This window comes from Ischnura elegans, chromosome 13, assembly GCF_921293095.1.
Source record: "Ischnura elegans chromosome 13, ioIscEleg1.1, whole genome shotgun sequence".
Classification (NCBI taxonomy): Eukaryota; Metazoa; Arthropoda; class Insecta; order Odonata; family Coenagrionidae; genus Ischnura; species Ischnura elegans.
This window is the reverse complement of record NC_060258.1, coordinates 5,592,179-5,600,694: the sequence shown is the minus strand read 5'-3', so window position 1 is coordinate 5,600,694 and position 8,516 is coordinate 5,592,179. Positions and strand designations below refer to the sequence as shown.

The 8,516-nt window shown below is 37.6% G+C and overlaps 1 long non-coding RNA gene across 1 annotated transcript; it reads right to left on the bottom strand.

Annotated features, from left to right (window-relative positions):
* Positions 1-3,814: 3,814 nt before the first annotated feature.
* Positions 3,815-8,007, bottom strand: LOC124170447. Its single transcript, XR_006867462.1, has 3 exons — positions 7,986-8,007; positions 6,750-6,838; positions 3,815-3,915 (listed from the first exon to the last, which is right to left on the bottom strand). It is a non-coding gene; the product is annotated as an uncharacterized LOC124170447 (long non-coding RNA).
* Positions 8,008-8,516: the final 509 nt, after the last annotated feature.

Genomic DNA, 8,516 nt, shown 5'->3' with positions numbered 1-8,516 from the left:
GAAAATGTTAAAAGTGACGCTTCGATTACAACCCGAAAACAAACACTGCATGGATATAATAACCTTGAGCCTTGTTTAAGAACTTATTAAACTCGACGCCATGTTTTCAGTTAGCTAAATACAGATTTAGGACACAGCCTAATTTTCAGATGTATTGAACGACTCATCATGATGAATGCAAAGTGAAACTCGGTACTTACGGCATTTATTCTCGATGTATGAACAGACATATCCTCAAAAACCATTGAATCCATGTCAAATCCTCTCCTTCTAAGGAGGGTAAGGGGAAAACTTGCGTGTTTTTGAATTAAGCGAATTTTACGTCTTCATCCGGAAGTAAAAACCTTTCATTTCATCTGAAAATGTTAAGAATGACGCTTCGATTACAACCAAAAAACGAACACGGCATGGATAAAATAACACTGGAGCAAGGTTTAAGAACGTACTAAAATCGTTGCCATGCATTAAGTTAGCTAAATACAGATTTTGTAGATAGCATAATTTTCGGATCTATTGAACGACTCATCGTTATGAATGCAAAGTGAAACTCAGTACTTACGGCAGTACTTCTCGATATATGAACAGACGTTTCCTCAAAATCCATTGAATCCATGTCAAATCGTCTCCTCCTAAGGCAGCAAACGGGAAAACTTGCGTGTTCGTGAATTAAGCGAATTTCACGTCTTCATCCGGTAGTAAAATCTTTCATTTCATTTGAAAAATTTAAAATTGACGATTCGATTACAACCAAAAAACGAACACGGCATGGATAATATAACACTGGGGCATGGTTTAAGAACGTTTTTAAATCGTTGCTATGCATTAAGTTAGCTAAATACAGATTTTGTAGATAGCCTAATTTTCGGATCTATTGAACGACTCATCATTATGAAAGCTAGTGGGTCTTAGTACTTACGGCAGTATTTCTCGATGTATGAACAGATGTTTCCTTAAAAACCAATGAATCCATATCCAATCCTCTCCTCTTATGGCTCGTAAGGCGAATACTTGCGTGTTTGTGAATTAAGCGAATTTCACGTCTTCATCCGGAAGCAAAACCTTTCATTTCATTTGAAAAATTTAAAATTGACGCTTCGATTAAAACCAAAAAACGAACACGACATGGATAAAATAACACTGGGGCATGGTTTAAGAACGTTTTTAAATCGTTGCTATGCATTAAGTTAGCTAAATACAGATTTTGTAGATAGCCTAATTTTCGGATCTATTGAACGACTCATCATTATGAAAGCTAGTGGGTCTCAGTACTTACGGCAGTATTTCTCGATGTATGAACAGACGTTTCCTTAAAAACCATTGAATCCATATCCAATCCTCTCCTCTTATGGCTCGTAAGGCGAATACTTGCGTGTTCGTGAATTAAGCGAATTTCACGTCTTCATCCGGTAGTAAAATCTTTCATTTCATTTGAAAAATTTAAAATTGACGCTTCGATTAAAACCAAAAAACGAACACGACATGGATAAAATAACACTGGGGCATGGTTTAAGAACGTTTTTAAATCGTTGCTATGCATTAAGTTAGCTAAATACAGATTTTGTAGATAGCCTAATTTTCGGATCTATTTAACGACTCATCAATATGAAAGCTATTGAGTCTCAGTACTTACGGCAGTATATCTCGATGTATGAACAGACGTTTCCTTAAAAACCATTGAATCCATATCCAATCCTCTCCTCTTATGACTCGTAAGGGGAAAACCTGAGTGTTTGTGAATTAAGCGAATTTCACGTCATTATCCGGTAGCAAAATCTTTCATTTCATCTGAAAATGTTAAAAGTGACGCTTCGATTACAGCCCGAAAACGAACACGGCATGTATATAATAACACTGAGAATTGTTTAAGAACGTATTAAAATCGTTGCCATGTTTTAAGTTAGCTAAATACAGATTTAGGACATCGCCTAATTTTCGGATCTATCGAACGACTCAGCATTATGAATGCAAAGTGAAACTCGTTACTTACGGCATTCATTCTCGTTGTATGAACAGACCTTTCCTCAAAAACCATTGAATCCATGTCAAATCCTCCCCTCCGAAGGCTGGTAAGGGGAAAACTTGCGTGTTTGTGAATTAAGCGAATTTCATGTCATTATCCGGTAGCAAAATCTTTCATTTCATCTGAAAATGTTAAAAGTGACGCTTCGATTACAGCCCGAAAACGAACACGGCATGGATATAATAACACTGAGCCTTGTTTAAGAACGTATTAAAATCGCCGCCATGTTTTAAGTTAGCTAAACACAGATTTAGGACATAGCATAATTTTCAGATGTATTGAATGACTCATCATGATGAATGCAAAGTGAAACTCGGTACTTACGGCATTTATCCTCGATGTATGAACAGACATATCCTCAAAAACCATTGAATTCATGTCAAATCCTCTCCTCCTAAGGCAGGTAACAGGAAAACTTGCGTGTTTTTGAATTAAGCGAATTTCACGTCTTCTTCCGGAAGCAAAATCTTTCGTTTCATCTGAAAATGTTAAAAATGACGCTTCGATTACAACCAAAAAACGAACACGGCATGGATAAAATAACACTGGAGCATGGTTTTAGAACGTACTAAAATCGTTGCCATGCATAAAGTTAGCTAAATACAGATTTTGTAGATAGCAAAATTTTCAGATCTATTGAACGACTCATCGTTATGAATGCAAAGTGAAACTCAGTACTTACGGCAGTACTTCTCGATATATGAACAGACGTTTCCTCAAAATCCATTGAATTCATGTCAAATCATCTCCTCCTAAGGCTGCAAACGGGAAAACTTGCGTGTTCGTGAATTAATCAAATTTCACGTCTACACCCGGAAGCAAAATCTTCATTTCATCTGAAAATGTTAAAAGTGATGCTTCGATTACAACCCGAAAACGAACACGGCATGGATATAATAACACTTGGGCATTGTTTAAGAACGTATTAATATCGTTGCCATGTTTTAAGTTAGCTAAATGCAGATTTAGGACATAGCCTAATTTTCGGATATATTGATCGACTCATCATTATGTAAGCAAGGTTAAACTCAGTATTTCCGGCATTATTTCTCGATGTATGAACAGACGTTTCCTCAATATCCATTAAGTTCATGACAAATCCTCTCCTTCCAAGGCTGGTAACGGGAAAAAATGCTTGTTTGTGAATTAAGCGAATTTCACGTCATTATCCTGTACCAAAATCCTTCATTTCATTTGAAAATGTTAAAATTGACACTTCGATTACAACCAAAAAACGAAGACGGCATAGTTATAATAACACTGGCATTGTTTAAGAACGAATTGAAATCGTTGCCATCTATTAAGTTAGCTAAATACAGATTTTGTAGATAGCATAATTTTCGGATCTATTGAACGACTCATCATTATGAAAGCTAGTTAGTCTCAGTACTTACGGCAGTGTTTCTCGTAATATGAACAGACGTTTCCTTAAAAACCATTGAATCCATGTCCTAAGGTTCGTAAGGGGAAAACCTGCGTCTTTGTGAATTAAGCGAATTTCACGTCATTATCCGGTAGCAAAATCTTTCATTTCATCTGAATATGTTAAAAGTGACGCTTCGATTACAACCCATAAACGAACACGGCATGGATATAATAACACTGGGGAATTATTTAAGAACGTATTAAAATCGTTGCCATGACTTAAGTTAGCTAATTACAGATTTAGGACATAGCCTAATTTTTCGGATCAATTGAACGACTCATCATTTTGAATGCATAGTGAAACTAAGTACTTAAGGCATTAATTCTCGAAGTATGAACCCACGTTTCCTTAAAAACCATTGAATCCATGCCAAATCCTCTCCTCCTAAGGCAGGTAAGGGGAAAACTTGCGTGTTTGTGAATTAAGCGATTTTCACGTCTTCATCCGGAAGCAAAATCCTTCATTTCATCTGAAAAATTTAAAATTGACGCTTCGATTACAACCAATAAACGAACACGGCATGGATATAATAACACTGGGGCTTTTTTAAGAACGTATTAATATCGTTTCCATGCATAAAGTTAGCTAAATTCAGATTTTGTAGATAGCCTAAATTTCAGATCTATTGAACGACTCATTATTATGAATGCAAAGTGATACTCAGTACTAACGGCAGTATTTCTCGATGTATGAACAGACGTTTCCTCAAAATCCATTGAATCCATGTCAAAACCTCTCCTCCTGAGGCTGGTAACGGGAAAACTTGCGTGTTTGTGAATTAAGCGAATTTCACGTCTTCATCCGATAAGCATATCTTTCATTTCATCTGAAAATGTTAAAAGTGACGCTTCGATTACAACCCGAAAACGAACACGGTGGGGATATAATAAAACTGGGCCATTGTTTAAGAACGTATTAAAATCATTGCCATGTTTAAAATTAGCTAAATACAGATTTTGTCGATAGCATAATTTTCGGATCAATTGAGCGACTCATCATTATGAAAGCTAGTGAAACTCAGTACTTACGGCATTATTTCTCGAAGTATGTTCACACGTTTCCTTAAAAACCGTTGAATCCATGTCAAATCCTCCCCTTCTCAGGCTTGTAAGGTTATCACTTGTATGTTAAGTAAATTAACGTAATGAGTTTGCCACCAGCGACAGCAAAGAACCTGCTACCTCAAGCACCAGTGCCTCCTAGGTTTTATGGGTTGCCCAAGATTCATAAGGAAGGAACACCGTTGATGCCGATTGTCAGCGCAATTAACTCTCCCACACATTACGTTGCAAAATATCTTACGGGTATCCTAACACCATTCTTTGGTCTCGGTGAACACCATGTGATAAACTCACTAGAATTTGTGAACACTTTTAAGGATATTCGTTTAGATCCTACCGATTTGATGGTTAGTTTTGATGTGGTGTCTTTCTTCACGCGGGTCCCTCTTGTTGCCACCTTGAGTCTGCTAGAGAGTAAATTCGATACGAAGACGGTCAAACTTTTTCATCATGTGCTCACTTCTTCCTATATTTCTTTTGAGGATATTTTTTATGGGCAAATGGATGGTGTCGCAATGGATTCACCAATATCACCGGCTATCGCTAATTTTTTCATGGAAGATTTTTAGAGAAAAGCCCTCGATACCGCTCCCTGCCGTCCAAAATGTTTTTTTCAGATATGTGGACGATTCCTTTTTAGTTTGGCAACATGGTACAGCTGCATTGCAGGAATATTTGACACATATGAACAACCAACACCCGAGCATCATATTTGCCATGGAGGTAGAAGAGAATGGGCGACTTCCTTTCCTCGACATCCTAATACATAGGAAATAAGATGGGAGCCTAGGTCTTTCCGTTTATAGGAAGCCAACGCATACTGACCTGTACCTCAACGGACAGAGCCACCACCATCCATCGCAGAAGGCCGCTGTATTATCTACCTTGGTCCATAGAGCCAAGTTAATATCAGATAATATAAGCATCTCAGCCTAGTTAGACCACCTTAAGACAACATTTTTACGGAATGGCTATGGAAAACAAGAGATTTTTAAGGCCCTAAGCAGATTCAACATAAAAGAAAAGAGTTGCCGGGATGAGCCGCCTGAAAAACCACTATCAACAGCCTTAATCCCATATGTGTCAACCATATCTGGTAAGATCCACGGCATTCTACGACGGTATAATATCAAAACTGTCCATCTGCCACCACCTAAATTAAGGCACCGCTTGGTGTGGGTGAAAGATCCGATTGGGTTGAAGACACCAGGGGTTTATGGAATACCTTGTGAATGTGGTAAAATGTATGTGGGGGAGACAGGCCGAACGATTGAGACGAGGCTGAAAGAACACCGGAGATTTTTCAGACTAGCGCAACCAGAAAAGTCGGCCGTGGCGGAACACAGCATTGATGAAGACCATGCTATTAAATGGGACGACACCAAAATCCTTTGCCATGCTCAACGTTACTGGGACCGCGTAGTTAAGGAAGCAATAGAGATCCGCCTCAATCCCAAAAATTTCAACCGGGACACCGGCTTTCATCTAAGCACTACATGGAGACCTGTAATCAGCTGCATGAAAAGCATAAGGGTTAAACGTGAAGAATTTCAAAAGACCTACAGCCAATCGGACGACACCTGAGCCGTATTGTTGTCTCCGTAAACGGTCGATCCTGTTCAGTGTGAAATTGAACTTCATTCAAGAAACACAGCCTTGAGGATGGAAGACAAGTCGTCTTCCGAAACGTCGGCTTACATAAAAGCTTTAACCTGTATGCAAACCCGAGAAATATTTTTCAGAAGTATTCACCAGGAAAAACTTAAATCGTTTATCGATAAATTGGTGTTTTTCCTTAGACAGCGTATAAAGGGCATTACATAACAATGCTATCTTATCCCCTTAATAGACGTTTGTTCATGTTTCTAACGTTTTCAAATAAATTGAATGTACTATTGAAATGATAATTACGATTAATATGAAAAAATGCGAATATCTTTAAATATCACAAAATGAATGATATATCTTTTATATTGGAAAGAGGGCCACTATGGGGTGCAATATTATGTTTCGAAGCAAGTGTGATAGACAAGGGAAAGTAAAAAAAATCTTCAGCTGCATCTTGAAATCGGAATCTTAAGACTTATACACGAGAAGTTCGAATGGATTCTCATTTAGCATTCGAATTTTCTAAATCCATACACGTAGGTACGAGTGAATATATAATAGGATCTAGTATTACTCTTTGGCATCAAATATTACAAAATGTATTAAATTATCAAAAAATGAGATAATAGCTTACCATCCACAGTATCTCCACTCGCCAATTCAGTCGAATGCCAGAAAATGTCACTCGTGTAATCACTGCCGCTTTCATATGGTCTCAATTTACTGTAAAAAAATATAAAAAACACGCTTTAGAATAATGATTTCAATTTGGTAAAACCAAGACTACAAAATGCATAAAAGCTGCATTGCTGTTTATTATAATGGCTATTACCAACTACCACAATGACGGTAAAGTTCAGATACGAAAATAAATTATGCACAAATAGCAGGCAATCCACTTCTTTACAATCATCTTTCCATTTTGATTGCTAAAGCTAAGCAGGTCAACGGCCAAAAAGGTAATTTCAATCAAGACAATTGTAAATTCTTGGTTGGTTGAAATAAAATTCCCGAAAAGCAGGGATTATAACTATTACATTCACTCGCGACTACAGAAAGTATTACGAAATTACTCCATGGAGGCTCTCCGCATAATTTCATGTGGCTGATAATAGCAACATTGACGAATACGGCGGTCAAATGGGACCTTTTTACAAAAATACTTGAACTTGGTGACGTCCTCTCAAAAATTCATGTAATAGTTTCTTGTCGTGTAATATATGAAGACAATAAAACTCGATCACTATCACTTTTCACCACCGATTTGGGATAAATCATTGTATACCAGCTGTCCTCAAAACCCACAGGTAATCACCCGAGTGGCATGCAAACATTATCCTGAGAAAAGCACTTCGGTTATATCGCTTTAAAAAATTCACGGAAACCACCTCATTTAAACAATAGTCACAGTAGCAGCCTATGGATTTCTGCAAGGGCGGATGCAACGTCACCTGAGTTATGAAGCATTCCGGAAAAATAACGAACTAGATTACAAGGGGTCACACTCGTGGACGAACAAATTCGACGAATGTCATTTCGCAAAGGCATTTTCACATGTCGTATTGGATTATCAGACACAAAAGGGACTGGGAGGAAAAGTATCCCTTCAACACTCGTATGTTTGGCAGCAGCAACGAAAGACTTTACAACGCTGGCGAATGTATTACAAAAACATTTCCTTATGACCTTGAGATTGTTTGCTAAGTAAAAAACATATTGTAAAGCGAAATGAATCCGATTGAAGCCCTGAACTCACATACAACTATCAGCATTAATCATTTCAAACATACTGATATCGTGAACAAAACAACCATTAATAGCATAGATGTATAACAAGGAAACAACAACCTAGGAATGTCTCTTCACTTACCTCTGTCCTCGTTGACGGATCCCTCCAAACTGAGACGATTTAAGCACCCGAGAGCTAATTGTTACGTGATTGGATAACGACTCTGACGTCACAGAGAATTGGCCAAACTCATTTTCTTAAGAACAATTAAAAATGGTGATTTAGAGTTAATTGAACGAATAAGATTTTATTAGACTACATCTTATAACTTTACATTTGTAATGGACTCCTTTAAAAAATAAAGTTTTCCAAACACCTTGATTTTATTCCGCGGAAAATTTCTACGCCGTCATCTGATTGGGTGTCACTTGTTTTAGTGTAATCTCGGCTTCCCTTGCGTTGACCAAATAATGCTATCATCTGCATTTTATTATTTAATATAACTTTTGTTTGTGGTAGCACGTGGATCGGTGAGTTACGTTGTTTTTTAATTGAATTCTCTTCAGCAATATCCGTAAGGCGCCGTGGTCCAGTGGCTAACGTGGTCTACTGCCACGGTAAGGTCCTGGGATCGAGTCTCACTAACGACAAATAATTACATATTTTCATAGA